Source organism: Rattus norvegicus, chromosome 13 (genome assembly GCF_036323735.1).
Source record: "Rattus norvegicus strain BN/NHsdMcwi chromosome 13, GRCr8, whole genome shotgun sequence".
Lineage (NCBI taxonomy): Eukaryota > Metazoa > Chordata > Mammalia > Rodentia > Muridae > Rattus > Rattus norvegicus.
Window position 1 is genome coordinate 82611115 of NC_086031.1, and position 20711 is coordinate 82631825.

The 20711-nt window shown below is 46.1% G+C and overlaps 2 pseudogenes; one reads left to right on the forward strand and one right to left on the reverse strand.

Moving 5' to 3' along the window:
- The first annotated feature begins 7743 nt into the window (after positions 1 to 7743).
- On the forward strand, positions 7744 to 18241 carry LOC134481462 (probable serine/threonine-protein kinase dyrk1; annotated as a pseudogene).
- A 1413-nt stretch (positions 18242 to 19654) lies between these two features.
- On the reverse strand, positions 19655 to 20465 carry Pafah1b3-ps1 (platelet-activating factor acetylhydrolase 1b, catalytic subunit 3, pseudogene 1; annotated as a pseudogene).
- Positions 20466 to 20711: the final 246 nt, after the last annotated feature.

A 20711-nucleotide genomic window follows, 5' to 3' on the forward strand; every position in this document is an offset into this window, starting at 1 on the left:
GTGGGCTTCAAGACCCTTGTCCTAGCTGTCTGGGAGACAGTCTTCTTCTGTTGGCCGTTGGAACAAGATGTAGAACTCTCGTCTCCTCCTGCACCATGCCTGCCTGGATGCTGCCATGCTCCTGACTTGATGATAACGGACTGAACTTCCAAACCTGTAAGCCAGCTCCAATTAAATGTTGTCCTTATAAGAGTTGCCTTGGTCATGATGTCTGTTCACAGCAGTAAAACCCTGACTAAGACAGCCACTGTTGCAGATTTGCTTCTGGACTAGAGTTGGGGTAAGTATATGTGACCAGCAGCCTTCTGGGCACCCTCAAGGACTGAGGAGTAGGTAAGACCAAACACACAAGGAAAACCTAGTATTTGTTAGAGATAGAAGTTACAGGGAGTATGAACTGACTGCAGGGTGTTCTCCATAGCCTAAACACTGTCACCACTTAAAATGACTTGATGGACAGATAATCACGGCTGGCATGCTGAAGAGTTTTAGTGGGACCTGGCAGCTACTTCATAATATTAGCCACTCTGATTAGTCAGAAGATAATTTTAATGTCAGAGCAATCCATCTAACAGCTCTAGGATGAGAAATAAGTACTGTTGGTCTCAATAAGGCTCCCAGGGATAGCCAGGAAGAACTTCCGGTGAACATCTGAGAAGTCTGAGATGCAGCTGTCAAAACGGTTCTCTGTACTAGAAAGGACTTGGCTGTCTACAGAGGAGTTTCTCCTTACTGTGTCCCCAGTACACCTGATAGCGTATTTGTGAGTCCAGGGGTGTCCCAGCTTCTCCAATCTGTCCTGATAAACCTGTACCCCTGTCTGGAGGGACATTGGAGTTCATATTGTAAGACTCGACCTGAGTCTTAATTACCAGGAGACTCCTATGAATGAGTGGTGAGACCAGAGACCGATGGCAATATCATGAGAATTATTATTCCAGCAAGCTGGGGTCCACCTACTTCTCGAGGAGAGGTGACCCCGAACAATCTGTTAGTGTATTTTTATACATTCGAAGGGCAGGTTACAGCGATGGAGATTGGACATACGGGGGGTGGGGCATTGGTGAGCTCAGTTCACCTTTTTTAGGTGACTACAAACCAGGGCAGCATCTGGGTCCTTGAAATGCATTCCTTTAGAGAAGGTTGAGATAGTCCTGCTGTGAGGACAGGACTCCCTGGTGACCTGGGCGTTGATTGGTGCACTCTCTACTGGATGGGATTAGCTGTCTGAGGCTGGTGGAAAAATACTAGCTCCCTCAGTATTAGGCTGGTGGTCAGTGGAAGTCAGAAAGCCCTCCTAGATACAGATAGCTTAAGTCCAGCTCACACATGGGGTTAGAAGACTGGGCACAATGATCCGTGGTGAGAGCCACCGTTTCTTCTTTGATGATGGTTTCCCTTGATGGTCAGGTTGAGAGCTTCCTGGGCAGTGGGCTTCTGAAATCTCAAGTGGAGTTTTGGGGGGGTACCCTTGGGATGGGTTCCTGTGATCTACTAAAGCAGATTAATCCAATGGGAGTGCTGAGATGCTGGTGACTGGATGGGAAAGAGAAGTTAAAGAGCATTGGTAATAACAGAAGGAAAAAAAAAGAGATTTAGAAACAGTTGCTATGGCAATTCTAGCTGCTTATTTTAATCTAGGTCTTTGGGGACCACAAAAATGTGTTCAAAGAATAATATGTAAAAGTAGTGAATAGTATCATAAGCCCTGTGTGGCCCTCAATTTGTACATAATCTTATTTCCTCGTATACCTGAACTGCTTATTTAACTGCCATAGAAACAAATATAATAACATCATGACACCAGAAGTTAGTGGGAATTCTTCAATACCATCAAACATTTAGCATTCATATCTCTTTTGCTGTGCAATACTCATGGCCATTGGTTGGTTTTGAATCAGAGCACATAAGCTAGCCCCATTTGGGGAGAGGAAACTTAACTGAGGGATCGCATCCGTCAGACCACAGGATTGTCTGTAGGCAAAGCTGTGTGGTATTTCCCTGATTAATGGTTTATGTGGGAGGCCCAGCCAACTGTGGGTGGCACCACCCCTGGGCAGGTGGTTCTGAATGGTAAAAGGAAGCAGGCTGAGCAAGCCCCAAAGAGCAAACAGCAAGCATCTCTCCTCTACAGCTTCTGTCTCAGTTCCTGCCTCCAGGTTCCTGCTTCCGTTCCTGCGTCGACTTTCCTCCAGGATGGGCTGTGGTATGTAAATGTAAATCAAATAAACATTTCCCACTCAGATTGCTTTGGGCTGTGGTATAGTATTTATCACCAAGAACCTTTCAAAGGGGCTTGGCACTATGGGCAGAGTCAGATGGACATGGGTGGGCATTCTAGTCCCAGCACTGAGTTAATTCATGACTTGGCGTGAGGATCCTTGACATGCATAGCTTCTTACAATCTAGAATGCAAATCAGAGGAGACTGTAGAGTGTAAGGACGAGGGAGAATGTTTATACCATGCTCAGCGCGTAAGCAATGCCCCCATTGCTTCTTACTGCCTTCTTCCTCTTCACTTCCAGATTGGCTCCTTGAGTCGAACTCTGGTGCTTGCCTAACAAGGAGCCATTTCCTTCTTATTTCTTGTTAATAGGATCCTAGTTTGGTTCTGGTCCAATCAGGAGTATTCTTGGACTCGTTGTTGGGCTCTTCTGCAACCTCATAGGGAAAACCATGCTCTAAAAGTACTTAGCAGCAATCCCATGGTCCTTTGCAGATTTTTGATCGAGGGCTATGCAGATAGCCTCACTGTGGCTAATGAGGATGGAAAGGAAGTCTATTGGAAGTTCCTAGAAAAAAAAAAAGTCAACCTGAAGAATACGGACTGCTGCTTCCCATCCTTTCAGAGCAGATTTCCCCGACGACATATTACAGTGATGCAGAATGATAAGAACTCGACTTCTTTAGAGACAGAAATACTCACTGTGAGCAGACACGGCCACCTTTTCAACCGGCTAGTGACTCAGGACCTAGCACTTGAAGCGGCATTTTATTGTATTGTGACATGGCTACAGAAAAGATTATATTTTTGATCTCTGATTTTGGGGACACTGTCCATGTGCACAGAAAGACATCTCATTACTCTGGCTTAATCATGTTTATGCTTGCCTCCCCACCCCCCAACATGGAGTCCTGAGGTGTGAGCTTAGGTCTTATGTCAGCGTTCAAGTCTCTTCAGTCCTGTTGTTCTGTTACCCTCAGCTCATTCCCCATCCCCTCTCTTTCCTGATTGGTACTTCAAGCTTGCTCTCTTCCCAGATCTGCATCCTAGGAATTGTGAAGGAACAAGAGAGAAGCACAAAGGACCACACAACCCCTGAGGTATCTGCAGCCCCCACAGTCTATAGAATAAGGAATCACTGGGGTAGCAGGAGAAGAGAGCATGGGAAGACAGAAACACCATCCCAAGCACCTGCTGAAATGGCTGCCCCGGGTGCTCTAGGTGAGTGAAAAACCGACAAGCACACATCAAAGTTGAAGTCAACCGGTCTTGAGCCAGACTTAAAGTGGTGCCCCATTTCTGGTCCCTCAATGTTGTGAAACAGAGCAGGTCTGGAGGACGAGTAAGAAGACCCGGCTCCTGCATAGTTGTTCTGTAACCCGCTCTGCATTGCTGCTCAGAAATTCCAGCATCCTTTCATTTGTTCGTTTGCTCGCTTGGCTCTTTTTGCCCTCCTAAGAGACCCAGTGGTCTCAATCTCAGTTGAACTCTATCATTCCCTGGAGAGATTTTGCAACGTTTAACACCGAGATCACCCAAAGGACCCACTAAATCAATACCTTCAGAGAAGGGGCTCGGGTCTCTGTAGTTTTCTTCTCTCTCTTAGGAACTGCCCCGTGCGGCCAGCTGAGGTTGTGCGCCTGCGCACTTGAGTGATCAGGCCAGGTCCTGGGCATATTTCAAACCTTCTAGGAGCTTTCTGAAAACTCACACCACATTCCTCTTCTAGAGAGTCTGGCTTCGTTGTGTCGTGGTTGGGGGTCGGGGGATAGTTCTTTAGGCTGTCCAGGTATTTCTAAAGTGCAACAAGATTTTATGCACTGACCAAAGCAGGAAGGAAGGGCTTCCTTGCCTCCTCTCCCCAAGCAGTAGCATTTCTAGAGAGCTGTCAGCGGGTTGGTACGTCCAATGCACACCTAGAAGCATGGGTGTCCAGACACCTGGCACTTTAAAGTCTCCTGAGGGAGTTTTGAAGATGTCCATTTGCTGAACCAGGCTCCTGAGGTCGCACTACCATTGTCCAAACTTGGGGCATTGCGGCATTTGCTCCGAAAGCAACTCCAGGGTTCTGATACAAAGCCAAGGCAAAAGCCACCATGCGATAGCAATCGCGGTGGTGACAATGGTTTATAAAAGTCATACCCGTTCCACTTTCAGACTATGTCCTTCCAGGGACAAGGGGAAGGGCTGTTATTTAGTATTCGAAATCACTATTTGAAACCTTTCATTGTGTTATCCCTGGCATCTTCTACCTCCATGGAGGATGCTCATTTAAGAATAAGGCCTGTTCCCCCATCTCCTGCTCTTCAGGCCGTGTCCGGGTTCTCTATTTAAATGAGGCCAGACTTTTCTGCTTGTGATTGTGTGCATACTCTCACCAAACTGCGAGTTTGGGGTTATGTAAACAAAGAAATTACGGCAGTGACAGATGTATGAGGATACAGGTATGCCCTGTGCCACAGGAAATGGAGTTGCCACTCAGCTCGGTTCACCTCACCCTCCTCCAAAGCATCGGCTATCTCTGTCTTCCTCTGCACTAGCCAATCAACATGGGAGGTGTCCCAGTGGAAGGCAAACTGTAAACACCGCCCAGTACGCTCCTGACCCAGGCTGCACAGACTTAAATAGTCCAGTAGTTGCCTCTTGGGTGCCCTAAGCCCATCCCAGCTCATTCCTTCCATCTCATTCAGGCACGGTGGAGCTGCGTAGTACTGCCCCCAAGTGGCTGTGAGCAGAATTACACCCACTCTGTCACGCTCGTCATGGGCTGCTCAACTCTGTGGCCCTTCAAGGCGACAACCTCACATCCATTCCCCATCAGGTGTCTGTCTTCCGTCTTCCACCACCTTTCCTTGTAATTCCAGAAGTATTAATTCATCAAACATTTTAATTAATCAATTAAGAGCGTGTCTCTGTGTGTGTGTGTGTGGGGGGGGAGAATATAAACCATGTTATATTGCATGTGTGGAACTTGCAGGAACAGGTCCTCTCTTCTTACCAGGAGGGACATGGAGATTAGTCAACCCACTGCGACTTTTCTAGCTGAGGCATTTCAGAGTTCTTGGGCCTCTTCCTTACATAGGTTCAGAGTAGTCACACGCTTTTCTGGACAATCCCTTCGCCCCAGAGAGCATCTAGTTAGAGGCCCAGCAGCTGCCCATTTGATATGCCCTACAAGTTCTGGCATAAAAGGAAATGGTTTCCAGGGAAGCAAAGACATGGAAACCATGCCTGTCATCTGCTGTCATAGAACTTCCGCCAGGCCACACACTGAGGAAATCAACAAGACAAAACCAAAACCAAAACATTTCAGGGCTAGAGGAGAATGATGTCTCTTGCACAGTCTTGGGGATAACAGAGTCCCGTTTTGGGTGGAGCTCTTCTAAGGGGCCTTCTTGCCAATATCCCTTGAAGCAGAGACCCTCTGCAGGAAATGTCCCAGAGGAGGAGCTAATCTAATATAACGTGTGTTCAATTTCAGGTACTTCAAAGAAACCTTGATCCCTCAGAATGGTGTGCACAGTCTGCAGCCTAGAGGATCCTGGATGTTCTCATGCCTCCTCATGGTGTAGGAAGAGTGGTCAGGAATGTCTGCTTCGGGGAAGGCCATGGATAAGTGGCCAAGAAAGGCCTGGAAAATCCAAAGGGTGAAAGACGTGGAGGGCAGGAGTCTGCAATCTGATGGCAGAAGCGAACGAACAGAAAGTACACACTCTAGCAGCCGTGATACCACCACAGGCAGAACCTGGAGGCCTGGCACCACCTTCCCACAGGAGCTCAAGGACAAAGGCTTCACAGCGAGAAGACACTGGTGGAGGGAAATCATGAGTGGGGGATACACTGGCAGCTGGAGGAGGCAGCGTGGAGGGGAACCGTGAGTGGGGTACACTGGGCAGAGCATACCTTACATCAGTCCTAGTTGTATTTTTTTTTTTCCAGAACACCAGCTAGGATGAGGTAGACGTGCAGAATTCAGTCGGGGAGGATGGCGTACACTTGTGGCACCCTTATGGCTGTAGCACTGTGTTCCGCTCAGCCTTTCTGACTCTGGGCAACAAAGGACATAATCTCCTCGCGGGTAACTATCTATGGTTTGCCTCTCAAATGAATGCCCTCGTTAAACAATTTCCAGGAGGTAGACTTCCAGTGTGGAAACTATTTGCTGCACCATCCACATGGCACAGCTGGTCCCGAATCACCCTGCTTACTTTTTTTAATAGCACGTTGTCTCAATTGAGTGTTGTTTTGTTTTTATTGGACACAGCGTTCAGAACTGAGAACCAGGGCTTGTGCTTCAGAGAACTACAGGGGAAAAAAATCCCTAAGACTTCTATCCCCCAAGTACCTCTTGCAACTGAAGACACCACAGCCCAGAGAACCCAAAGCGAGGAGCTAAAGGCATCAGCTCTGTGGTCATCATCCCTGGCTTTAAGGTCTATTATCCCTCTTGTGTTGCTGGTGTAAAAACTAAGCCACTGTCCAGAGCTTCATCTCGTACCTCGCCTACCCTACCCTTCTCAAGCTCTGAGAATCCCCCTTTTCCTTTGGCTACCTTTGTTTCTCTGAGACGCCTAATCTGCCACTGTTTCAAGATGTACTACTGTCCTTTGGAAATGACACAATCATTACTGTCTCGAAACCAAAGCAGCTTTGATTAGCTAAACTAGCCTTGGGCCTACCAGCCTTGCCCTGTGAAGGAGAGAAGAGACTACTCACAAGGGGAGAAGTGCTCACTTGACATTCCTCTCTCTGCCTGAAATATGTAAGTGGTTAACAGTCTGTGGCCAATGGGGACATTTCTAGGTAGAGTAGCTGCCCATAAATTTCCCATGATCCTGTAGGTAACTCTAAGAAAATTATTACCACCAAATTGAACTTGGATGAAACGATTTCTTTGGTCTGGCATCGGTGTCCTACATGGAGTGAATGCTTATGTGTTCACATATCCCAGGGAGAGTCACACACTGTCCATGCAGGAGGACAAGAAGTCGCTTCAAGTCGCAGAGTACACCTTGTTAAGAGACTCTTCTATGCTTCCAAGAGGGCCTAGGTCACTGGGATTTACGCCAAGTTCTGTCCTCTGGGCTCTTCGGGAACTTGTGACAACATTTTGTTCTCTGTTAGCTTCTGTGGCTGGGCATCAGGGCTGGCAAGATGTCCTGAGACAAAGAGAAGAGCCCAGGAGACTCAGTTCTGTCTTCCCCCGCCCCTCAGCCACAACTTAGTTCACAGATGCCTTTTTGGGAACCTTCAGCGTTCAAAGAACCTAGAAACAATTCTTTGTTTTACCAGATACTTTTTACTTTTTTCATATTAAAAACATCAGCGTCGTCCCCGTCTTCGTGATTATTATTGTGTGCTGAGCCTGCAGAAGTCGGAGGACGACTCTGTGGAATCAGTTTGGTTTTTAACTTCCGTCTTTGTTTACGTGGATTATAGGGCACACACTCAGATTGGCGGGTTTATGCAGCATGCACCTTTCCCCACTGAGCAGCCTTGCCAGGGTTTACTCATAACAACAAGAACAACAAGAACAACAACAAACGCAGCAGCAGCAGCAGCAGCAGCAGCAGCAGCAGCAGCAAGAAGTGCCCTACAGCAGCAGCAGCAGCAGCAGCAGCAGCAGCAGCAGCAGCAGCAGCAAGAAGTGCCCTACAGCAGCAGCAGCAGCAGCAGCAGCAGCAGCAAGAAGTGCCCTACAGCAGCAGCAGCAGCAGCAGCAGCAGCAGCAGCAGCAAGAAGTGCCCTACAGCAGCAGCAGCAGCAGCAGCAGCAGCAGCAGCAAGAAGTGCCCTACAGCAGCAGCAGCAGCAGCAGCAGCAGCAGCAAGAAGTGCCCTACAGCAGCAGCAGCAGCAGCAGCAGCAGCAGCAGCAGCAGCAGCAAGAAGTGCCCTACAGCAGCAGCAGCAGCAGCAGCAGCAAGAAGTGCCCTACAGCAGCAGCAGCAGCAGCAGCAGCAGCAGCAGCAGCAGCAGCAAGAAGTGCCCTACAGCAGCAGCAGCAGCAGCAGCAGCAGCAGCAGCAGCAGCAGCAAGAAGTGCCCTACAGCAGCAGCAGCAGCAGCAGCAGCAGCAGCAGCAAGAAGTGCCCTACAGCAGCAGCAGCAGCAGCAGCAGCAGCAGCAGCAGCAGCAGCAGCAGCAGCAGCAAGAAGTGCCCTACAGCAGCAGCAGCCAGTACCAGAGCAGTACGGATGATCCTTGACTTATGATGCCTTGATGTAGGAGGATGGAACTTTACAGCATCGTGAAAGTGATGTGCATTCAGCCAAAAACATGCTTCCTTCACATTTCAAAGTTTTGATCTTTTCCTGGGCTAGTGACAGGCGTCATGACCCTGTCTCCAGGTTGGAAAGTGTCAGCCAGCCGCAGCTCCCAGTCAACCAGAGCATCAGTAGCATCGGGAGGAAAAAACAACTGGCAACATTCGCTAAGCTGCGACATTTGGCAGTTAGGGTTAAATGCACTTTGACTTCCTGCGTTCCCATTATGATATATCTATGGGCATGGCCCAACATCAGCCAGCATCTTTGAGTGGTACCAGCCCATCTGGTGCATCAAGTCCTGTCCTATTTCTAGTGTATCTGCCATTAGGGTCAAGGAACTTTATCTTCTGGAATATTCGGAAGATAATTCTATTAATATTCACATACTTACGTACAGATCACCTTGCTTTATCTAATTTATTAATTTACATTTTATTTGGTTTTAAAAATCAGTGCCTTTGTATTTTTGTAATAAGCGCTTTTGTTGATTATTTCATGATTACACGAATAGATACAACATGTTTAATGCAAATAGGACAAAAGAGCAGAATGTAAACAATACAAGGTGGTTGAGAGACAAAATTTAAGGCACAAGCAATTGCTGCAATTCCACAAGATATCCACTGGATGGCGCAAGAATCTCACGCAAATACGTCAGGGATGGCTACCGGAGAATTCCATTTCTCCCACGTTAAATCAAAAGTGATGCGAATTGCTGTAAAAGGTGTGCATCTCCTCGGCATCCTCACAAGGGATTGTATTGTTCTCCTTCTTTACCTGTGTGTTGGCAAGGCACTCGTCTCCTGTATTCACGCTCAGAGCCGGCCTCTGTGTCTGTCTTCCCTGAGATTCAATTTCAAGCCTGCAAACACCGCCAGTTGCATGGGGGGTGGGGTGGGGGGGAACGACTGCTTTAGCTTTGGTAAAAATCTGAGAAGAATTTTGAAGAATCAGAATTAGACCATGTACTCCACACTGTGTTGAAGTTTCCCATACCAGTGTTGCCAGCGCTGGGACAAATAGCACTGTCTTCTACCCAGTGTAAAAGGCAGCATTCATAGTAACATGGAGGAAGGGCCACGCCAGAGAAACTGCCCTGATACTTTTATATGTATTTGTCTATCGGAGCAAAACTGTTTTGTATATGTGTATATTGTTTGGTCATGTATATATGTGTTCGTGTGTGTGTGTGTGTGTGTGTGTGTGTTTGTGTCTGTGTGTGTCTTTGTGTCTGTGTGTGTGTCTGTGTGTGTCTGTGTGTGTGTCTGTGTGTCTTTGTGTCTGTGTGTGTGCGCGCCTGTGTGTGTGCGCCTGTATGTGTGTCTCTGTGTGTGTTTGTGTGTGTATGTGGAGGCCAGGGGTTAATGTCCAGTATCTTCCTCAGTTACTCTTTTTTATGGTTAATATTGTGTACTTAGAATTAATAGCTGTTTGGAGTGTTGCTCAGTCCTGGGTTCAATTCCTAGCACCTCTAACTGCAAGTCTATCGTTGGGGCTGGAAAGAAAGTTCAGTGGTTAAGATTGTATCCTGCTCTTTCAGAGGACCCAAGTCCAGTTCCCAGCAGCTCACTGGGTGGCTAGTTAACAACCACCCGTGACCCTAGCTCCGGGAATCCAGTGCCCTCTTCTGGCCCCTGTGAGCACCTGCGCTAATGTAGACATACTGGCACACATAATTAAACTAATTTTTTTTTTTAAAGAAGGAATTATCAGCAGGATTTCAATGGGGCTGGATTCCATTTAAGTGCGCCCAGATTTGTTGGCAACATCCAAAGGCTCACAATCCGGAGTCAGATGGACCTGTGCCGCCTTCTCCTCCCGGCCTGATTGATTTTGGTCATTCCGTCACAGAATTTCTTCTCAGCTTGTTTGCCCTGGGGCTTCTTGGCCTTGGCTTCTCCGATGAACAGAGTCATTGTTTCTGTCTTCCTCATGGCTGACTTGGTGGTCAGGGGAAACTGGATGATGGCACAGAGGTCGTGTTTGTTTTTCCTGGATGTACTCTTGCCAAGGGCATTTGGACCACATCCAGAGTGGCCCTGCCTTGGGCTGCCCTTCTCTTTTTTTGTGTGGCTGTGGATGTCTCTCTGCACCGCTCTTTTGGCTGGGAAAGACTTTGTGCTTGGGAGCTTTTTGTCTTCACCTTCATTGTTCTATTGGCTTCTACCTCGGTTTTTGAGGCAGGGTCTCCCACTAAGCTTGCCAATTCACCTACACTGGCGAGCTAGCAAGCCCCAGGGCCTCCATGTCTGATGCCTCTGCTTTGCCATGCCTAACTTTGTAAGGTTCTGAGGATCGAACTCTGGTCTTTATGCCTTTATGGAAAGCACTTTAGCAACTGAACCATCTCCCAGCCCGGAAAAGTTTTATTTTATTTTATTTCATTTTATTTGACTTAATTATCCAGGGCATCTTCCAGATCCTAACATGCTGTAAAGACCTCAGCCTCCAGAGGCCCAGCAAGGAGCGGTCTTCAACAGTAGTTGAAATCTGTTTTCTTTGTGTCTCACGCAGCTCCTTGCCTAGGTTTCTACCCGTGTTGATGTGTGAAATGAGTGTGAAGTGTAGTCTCTGAGGTTTATCAGAAGAAACGAAGGCTGCGTAAAAAGCAGAGAGTCAGAGCATGAGGCGAAGTGGGAAGATGAAGCTATGGTCCGAGACCCTGGATTCCTCCAGACTGGGGAGGCAGAGAGGCACAGGGCAGAGACACAATTCTTGGGAGCCTTGGGGTTCTCTATTCAAGACCACGTGGACTACTCATTTTGGCGGAGGCTGTAATATTTTCAGTACAAACACCCAGATTTGCTTCTAACTTATTTTTAAATTTTGTCTGTTGAGAAGCTTCACACTGCACACCTCGCTCAAAGCTGGCGAAGTGCAGTTACAGGTAAATGCAGGAGCGGTGTATTATATATGGCTCAAGCCTCCTTTGTTCAAGGAAGCTGATTTCATAGTCTAAAACCATCAGCTCTCGCTGTTCCCCAACAACTGTACCTGTCTCATTCCAAAGGTTTGCCTGATTTAGGTAAAGAAAGCAGACAAACAGCCCTCACCCACAGAAGCTGGAGGGCAGAGGGTATCAGCAGCTTACACAGACATAGACCACCATCGTCTAATCCCTTTTTCTAGGCTAGGATTGACCCAACCAGCTCATTGTTGAAAGCAGCTTGAAATTGATGAGCTTTTTACCCTTTCTGCACTTTGTCGTAGCTTCAATGTCTTTATCTCTGAGGAGCATTTGACAATGTCTGGGGAAATGCTGCCACACATTTGTTAATAACGGAATGGGTGGGGCACTATTGGCAGTGAGTGGGTCAAGTCATGGGTGTTGCTTTGGAGGCCATATGCAAAACAGCCCTGAAACAGGAAAATATTAAGGGGCTGGAGAGATGGCTCAGCGGTCAAGAGCACTGGCTGCTCTTCCAAAGGTCCTGAGTTCTGTTCCCAGCAGCCACATGGTGGCTCACAACCATCTGTAATGAGATCTGATCCCCAATTCTGGCATGTAGGTGTACATGCAGATAGAGCACTCACACATAAAATGAATAAATACATCACTCTTTAGAAAGGGGTGGGGTGACTGGAGAGATGATGGCTCAGCGGTTAAGAGCACTGACTGCTCTTCCAGAGGTCCCGAGTTTGATTTCCATCAACCACATGGTGGCTCACAACCATCTGTCATGGGATCCAACACCCTCTTCTAGTGTGTCTGAAGACAGTGACAATGTACTGATCAACATAAAATAAATTAAGTCCTTTGAAAAACAAAGAAAAGAAAAACTAGACAGAGATATCAACCGTAAGGAACGTTAAAAGCCCTGGTTTGACTGGAACACGGTCAGGTTTGTTTCTGCACTGTCTCTGGCGTCTACAATATGCCAGGACCATGGTATTAAGCAGCTAAGACCAAAATACTCTGGTTCCCAAATCCTGACACATTTCCTGCCTGCCTCTATCTGACAGAAGTGCTATCTATGGTCCCCGAGTCCTAAAACATTTCTGGCTATGACAGGAAAGTGTTTCTGATTCAAATCTAGAGAATCCTTTAAGAGCTTCACGCAAACAAAGAGACAAACAAACAAAAAAGGGATTATTCTGAAAATGTGTCTCGCTATATCAAATATCGCTCAGCAATTCTTTGTTTTGACCGAGTCTGGTGTGGTATTTTAATTCCACATCTTTCTCATTCCCCCTTCATCATATCTTTTTTATTATAAAGCCTCTTCCAGGCACCGAGCTAAGCCTGCTGCCATTAAAAGGCTGTGTGTCTCCTGCTCCTTGGAGGGCCTGGAACCCAGAGGGGGAGGCGGATATTAATTAAACCATCACCCTAATGAATGTATGATGACAAACCGTGATCAGAACTCAGAGGCGGGGGGCAGCTCTGCTGACAGTTGACTGGGGCTCGGGGCATATGGAAGTTAAGTAGACTAAGACTGTGTGAATCTGTGTGTGTGTGTGTGTGGGGGGTGTGAGCTTAGGGAAGGGGTGGCTCTGTGGGTCTGACAACCCGAAGGAGAGTGGAACACTGGTGGATGGAGGATCCAGCAATGTGCTAGTGGGAAGTTGGTGAGGACCCAACAAAGCCATGTAGGCCAGACGGTGCTCTGAGTCTTATCCTAAGAACTTCAGAGCAGTGAGAAGCCACTGAAGGGTCTGGGAGGAGACTTGATCAGATTTGCATAGGAAGCTCCTACATTGTCAGACGAGGGAGAAAAAGTTGAGCTCATTAAAAACTTGAGCTACTTTTGAAAACAACTAGCTGATTGATTAACTTTTAAGAACCCAGTGAAGCTTCTGAGTCATCGTCCCCCCACCTTTATACCTGACAGAGTCTGTGAAGGGGCTGCATTCAAATACGATCGCCTTCCTTTTCAAAGAAGCAGGCTTCTGAGTGGAGGTGCAGCTGGAATTTACCCTACTGTGATTTCTAAGGTCATATTTCTTTTGAAGATCAGTTGAATATTTATGTGTGTGTGTAGAGGGGATGGTTTTTGATGTTGTAACATTTCCAGTTCTCGCAGTGAGTTCAAACTTCTCTGAGACTTCTAAGATATGCTCACCAAAGAATCGGAATCGATCGCTCACCAAATAAATTCTCTGTGATGTCGAGCATATTTTTCCTGTGCAGATTGTGGGTTTCTTAAAACCAATTTTAATTTTCCTTTTTCTCTCCTCTACATGGCTGATCATAGCTACTGCATTATGTTTTATTACTGTCTGGAACTTGTCTATTATTTATCAGTAAGGGCTTTAGAGATTCAAGCCCCACACCTTTGTGAATAAACTCAACCGAATAGCCCACTATGTGGGTTGTTAATTGGTGTTTGTGGCTTTGAGTTTGTGACCTTCCTTTCTCAAATGAGTATTTCTACCCTAGATCTGGCGTTTTTGAAGCCCAGTGCAAACTGACAACCTGGGTTGTACACAGTGTTGCAGTGGTCCTCAACCTTCCTAGTGCTGTGACCCCCCTTAATGCAGTCAGTCGTGCTGTGGTGGTCACCAACCAAAAAATTATTTTCATTGCTACCTCATAACTGTAATGTTGCTACTTTTATGAATCGCAATGCAAATATCTGATATGCAATGGTTTTAGGCCACCACCCCTGTGAAAGAGTCATTTAATCTCCAGAGGGGTCCTGGCCCGAAGGTTGAGAACTGTTGTTTTAAGGGAACATAGTAATACTTACTTGTGTATATAGTGTCATGATTGTGTCCATACTACAGCGAGGAAAGTGGTCAGTTGCCACAGTGACCAGATAGGTACAAGCCTAAAATATTTACCATACAGCTCTTTATGGGGGAAAACTTGTAAGCCCCATTCTAAAGAAAGTTTGCAAAGTTATTCTCTTATTCCTGCTATGCATCTAGTAGCAGATTTAGCGGTCACTAAGCACAGAGTGAGCGCCCTTGTCTTGCTCCTGAAGAGTCTGCATTTTCCTGCAGGTTAGAGAAGAGTGAGTGGAGGAAGGACCCGCTCTCCTCAGCCACACCCCACTAAGCATTTCAGTCCTCATTGTCTCCCAGAATCCTTATCACAGCCCTGTAAATTAGATCTTATTATCATCACTCTGCAAATGGATACATTTACAAGCTAAATAACTCACAGAACTTACTTGTAGGCAGCAGAAATGCGAGTTCTATCTTTGTCTCTGGGCTCTGAGTGGCACAATAGTGGTGAATTGGTTAACGAAGGGGAAGAAGGGAGGGGGCTTGAGAGGGAGAGAGGGAGAGAGAGAGAGAGAGAGAGAGAGAGAGAGAGAGAGAGAGAGAGAGAGAAAGAGAGAGAGAGACCCTTGTTTCCTGTAATGGATAGAAGGCCATTAGCAGTACAGATGGAGATATGAAATGGGCGCAGAGACTGTTCAGAAGCTACTGATGGCTTCTATAGTAGCAGACCATACATGAGATCATTTTCTGGAGAGGTTTTAGTTGTATCCCGAAGGACACCTAAGACAGAACTGAGTCTAGCAAATCTTTTGACCTGAGTGGAGTTCTAACTTGTGCCATATGCAAGTCCCTTCTTCGCTCGCTGCCACAACATTCCCCAGGAATGCAGAATTATTAAAGAAACACTCCTTCCCAGCCCCATCTGTCAACACCGGAATATTTGCATTTCACAAGCAGCCCGTGAGGACACTGCTGCTGACATCACAGGGCTGCCAGCACAACCACCCAGCCCTGAGATGCTGGGGACTTCTTCCCTGACATTCCATGGCATTGCCTGCAGCAAAGCTAAAGCCTTGATCAGTTAGTCAAGCTGACTTGACTGCTGTAGAACTCGTTGGATGGACCTTTCTGAACCCAAGTTCCACTCGTTCCCAGGTGCACAAACTGATGTGCGCAGACAAATTCATGTCAGCTCTCAGTTGCCCGACTCCAACAGGTTCTTTTCAAAAGAATCTGGTATTTGATGCAATTGAAATTCTTTCTTTTCCCTTGGAGCAATTTGTTTGAAAAAATAATATATTTTTTAAGGCTGTTCAAAAATGGAATAAAATTATTTTTTACTCTGGGGTTTTCTTTGCTCTACGATAAATGAAGTATTAACTGAGATAGCTATTAACATCCCTGGCCTACAGACAGGTCACTACAGTTGACTAAGTTAAAAAAAATAGAAAATTTAGAGTCCCCAACTATAAAACGAATTGCCCAACAGATGCAGCAGGCTCCGAAGGAATCATTGAGAGCTATTTAGCTAAATAATATCCGTGCTAACAAGTCCCACAAAACAGATTTCTGTGACAATGTTCATTCTACAATGGCCCTAAACACACATCACACCATAAGGATTCTATCAGCTAATTAATACAGGGTGAGAGCTTTAAACAGAGAAATTAACTCAACAGGAACCTCATAACTGATAGCACAATACAGCACAGGGAGAGGCCTCAAGTCCCCACTTCGTTTGGTCTCTGAGCACAGGAGCACAGGAAACTCTCTCTCTCTCTCTCTCTCTCTCTCTCTCTCTCTCTCTCTCTCTCTCTCTCTTTCTCTGTCTCTGTCTCTCTCTCTCTTTCTCTGTCTCTCTCTGTCTCTCTCTCTGTCTCTCTCTGTGTGTCTCTGTCTATGTCTGTCTCTCTCTCACTCTGTCTCTCTCTCAGTCTCTCTTGGTCTCTCTCTGTCTCTCTCTCTCTGTCTCTCTGTCTCTCTGTCTGTGTCTCTGTGTCTGTCTCTCTCTCTCTGTCCATCTCTGTGTGTCTCTGTCTATGTCTGTCTCTCTCTCAGTCTCTCTCGGTCTCTCTCTGTCTCTCTCTCTGTCTCTCTCTCTCTGTCTCTCTGTCTCTCTGTCTGTGTCTCTGTGTCTGTCTGTCTCTCTCTCTCTGTCTCTCTCTCGGTCTCTCTGTCTCTTGGTCTCTCTCGGTTTCTCTCTGTCTCTCTCTGTCTGTCTCTGTCTCTGTCTCTCTCTCTCCTTTCTCTGCAAATTATGCTCCTGCCTCAGCATGAGCAATGAGGACTACTGACTTCTCAGTCCTAATCTCCTGAGAGGTGCTCCTTTTTGCAACATGTTTTGAATCTCCATTGTGTACCAAGCCATGTGACACACGAAACCCATAGCTCCACTGTCCTCACTCCTTGTGGTGTTGTTCTTAGACATGTTAGGCAGCACTCAGCGGTTAGTACAGATCTGCAGCCCAGATGTCCAACAGTGGATGGACAGACACTGAAAATGTGCTTTGGAAAGCTCTTGAAATGAGCCTTGGGTGCTCATTAACTTTCAATTGCCATCCCGTGGCCAATGAATTCCAAGCTCACAGTGGCCTTTTGCAGCTAAAGGTAAGCAAGGCCAAACTCCCTAGGTCTCGGGAAGTCTAATCAGATGAGATCTGATGAGCGTGTACGTGGACAAGTCCCAATCCATTCTTGCAAACCAGAAACACTCTGCAACAGTCTGGCCTGATTATAAAAGTCTTGCTACGTAAGTTTAAGTTAAAATGATTTTTCTCCTTTTAGCCTTGTGAGGAAGCTGAGTATGTAAGGTGCTTGTAAGCATGAGGGGCTGGCTTCATTCACAAGAACCCGCAGCACCCACATAAACAAGGCAGGAGTCCTGGAACGTACAATCTCAGCACTGGGAAGGTGGGACAGTTGGATCTCTAAGTCAGCCTAGCTTAGTGGGGAAGTTTAACACCAGTCAAAAGACCTTGTTCAACAAATAAGGTGGTAGGATCCTGCCAAGGAAATGACACTTGAGGCTGACCTTTGGCCTCTACATGTGCTCATGTACAACTCCAAGTTGTTGTTCTTAGTGTATGTTCATGATCTCCAAGTACACATACATGATCATGCACACACAGGTACTTAAATATACGTATGCACACACATACATACACATATACACATATATACACATAAAGACCTACACACATACATATATGTGCACACACAGAAATATTTTCCTTTATTTTTAAATCAGTTTTACACACTTGTTCCACAATGTGAAGCAAGTTTCTTCCTTTGTCTTGTCAGCTGAGGAATGCATAATGGATATGTTTGTGGCTGTTGGGAGTTTGGTCTTTATGTACAAACTCAGCATCCAACTGTTTCAGCTATACCTATGGTCCTTACATTTGCTCACAATTTATTGACTCAAATTGCCAGTAAGTAACCGCAATCTAGTCTTTATTGAACTAAGTAAAAAGTCAACTATTTGTACTGTGCATCTGTGTGCCAGCTAGAGGATGGATGTAACTCCCCAGGGAAAGAAATGGAATACTGAGCCCTAAAAAAGCACGTTCACTTGGAGACCAGGTTGAGGATCAAGAGATAGAAGAGTGTGGCATGAGAATGACTGTTTCAGACAGAGGAACCAGCATGGGAAATGTTCCAATGAACCAAGATGCTAAAATCAGATTGTGTTGGCTATTCGTACCACTTGAACATCTGATTAAAGATTAAGATTCCCAGAAGTGGAGTCCAAGGGGGCATGCTGGGACCATGTAGCAAAGAGGAAATCCAGTGTTATCATTTTCAATAAGCTGGTCTCTGAAAGTCAAATTTTGTTCATTAATGTACTACCCATAGCATCAAAGACATACTTGTTCTTATTAGATGAACATTACTTTCCTATTTATCTGTCGAGTGCTGAAAAACCTTTTGCAAACATTTATTGACTTCCTTCTTCTGTCTAGTTGGCTGACTCATCAGTATGGTAAGTGGACTCTGAACATAACGCTGTTCTTCGTGTAGGGGAGCAAGATGCCTTTGAGCAAGATGATGCTCGAAATGAGTTGCCAGCCATTGACTTGTAGGATAACAGATAGAATAGGACAGAATTAGGATGCCGACAGGAGAACTGCATGCTGGGTATTGTAGTATCATTGTTTCCTAAGGAGTAGAAGGCTACAATATAAGAAGGGGATGCGGTGTTTGACTAACTCTTACACCATGGCCGTCCGATGGAAATATGATGCCAGCAATTTACGTAATGTAATAAAGTAGCTGCACAGGAAGTGATGGAGATAATTATATCAACATTCCACTGGGTCCTTTGTAACAATGTTTTTTAAATCTGATGGTTTTTGGAGTCTGATGGATTCATGACCTGACAATTCCATTGTAAGTTAAAAAGCCTTTAATTACCAGCTGTGATAGACACCATAGCTCTTTGACGCAGCACATGGTAGAATATCAGCGCTTTTCCTGTACGATCACTTGGTTGAATATGAAGAGCCATTGTCTGTCAATGTGCAGTTCTGGGAGAGACTGTGTGTAGCACATCACTGGTTTGGGATGGTCTCTCTAAGAAATTCACTCAACGTATTGTTCACTTACTATATGTTATGAATTATTGTGGATTATTGCATTTAATTCCCATAATAACTGTACATCATATATGCTCTTAGTAGTCCCTTTGCTTCTTGTCCTCCATCTTGTTTTCCTCTTTCTCTTCTTCCTCCTCCTTCCGCACCCATGCTTATCACTTTTTTCCTCCTTCCTTTCTCTATTAAAGTAGCCAGATTTTCAAAGGTAAAGAATTGCCTCAATTTATGTGACTGTGAGTGGAAGCAGGGACATGATACAAGTCCAGCCCATGACTGTCTTACATCCTTCCAAGTACAAGAGTTTTCTGTCAGCAGACCGCATCTCTATCGTACATGACATTGGTTCTGCTTCTTCGAATTTAATTCTGGAGACCGTCCCACAAACAAAACATAAGACAAATTCAAACGACAAATATTGAGTGTTCTAGTATGTGATAACAATGGCAGAAACAGTAACGACAGAAACAGACCTGATGAGTTGGGAAACTACTCAATACATCCATGAACAGTGGGGCTGAAGGTCCACCGGAAAGAGAATGTATGGTTATTTCAACCTGAGGAGACCGAGGAAGGCTTGGTAATGAAGGTACCTGGAGTTGCATCTGGAAGATGATTCCCCACCTCCATTAGATGCCAGTGGGTGTCTTCATGCAACTGAACGACGCCTCTACCCAACAGATACACGTGAAGAAATGGAACCTATGAGGCCATCTGTCTTTCTTCATGTAAGTGTCTTCATTCTCTGGTATAGCATTTTGTTTATGTGCAGAAAATTAAATGAATCAAGGCAGAGTTTTTTTTTTTGGTTATTTTTTTCCATTGTTCAGATAAAATGCTCCAACGAAAGCACCTTAAGGGAGAAGGGATTCCCTCTGGCTCAGTTTGAAGCTATAGTCTGTCATGACCAGGAAGCCACTGCAGCAGGAACTTGAGACATCTGATCACGTTTGTTTGTTTGTTTGTTTGTTTGTTTGTTTTTGCTTTGTTAGGAGGAGGAGAATTTAAAGTGAAGGGAAGGAAGGAAAGATGCTTAGGGTGCTGTCCCTGGCAGAGAGATGCCTTGACCCTGATCTCGGGCCAGAAGATGAAGCAGCAAGGAGTGCAAGGCTGGCAGACAGGTGTGTACCCAAAGTGGCTCAGGTGCAGGTAATCATACATGTCATGGTGACTTATGGTACCGTCGGAGTGCACAAAGCCAGGGTCTGCATCTAAGAAGTGGGGATAGCCAGCTAGTGCTGCCCAAACCAGCTTGTTTACCTGTCGATTTTTCTCGCAAAGTGGGTTGGGATGCTGGCCTTTGGCAAGCAGTCCCAGCACAACCACCGGTGCCTGGGGCTGCCACTTATACCATGGCTTTGATGCCACCCTTCACTTCTTCTGCTGTGTGGCTGTGGTTATTGGTGCCCACCAAGACCACCACAATCTTGGGCTGGATGTGTTGCAGCTCCCCATTTTCAAGCTCCCAGAGTGCATGCTATGTGCTGTCACCACCAGTGCCAAAGTTAAGTGCATGCAGAGGTGAGAAGAGCTCCCACGAGATCTCACACTGGTGAATTAGCTGAACCAAGGAGTCCCAGATAAGGATGACTTCGGGTCCCTTGTCTTTGCTGTCCACCACAAATTGATGGTGCAGAGACATCTAGAGCCCCTTGCTCTGCATATCCTGCACAGGTGTGGTCTTGCTGGCCGGGTTCTCCTCTTCCCTGCTCATCCTCAGTGCCGCAGCCCCCTGAAAAGCCGACAGGGAGTAGGGACAATCTAGCGCCCTCCCTCCAGAGGAAATCATTTGCTGCAGGGCCAGAAAACTCTGGAAAGAGCTGGTCACATTGTACCCACAAACAACAAGCATAGAGCAATTAATTATTGTGAGTATCTTGTTTTCTTATGTGGTTTATAATTTCGGCTTAGGGAATGGTGCTGCTCATAGTGGATAAGTCTTCTCACTATAATTAACCTA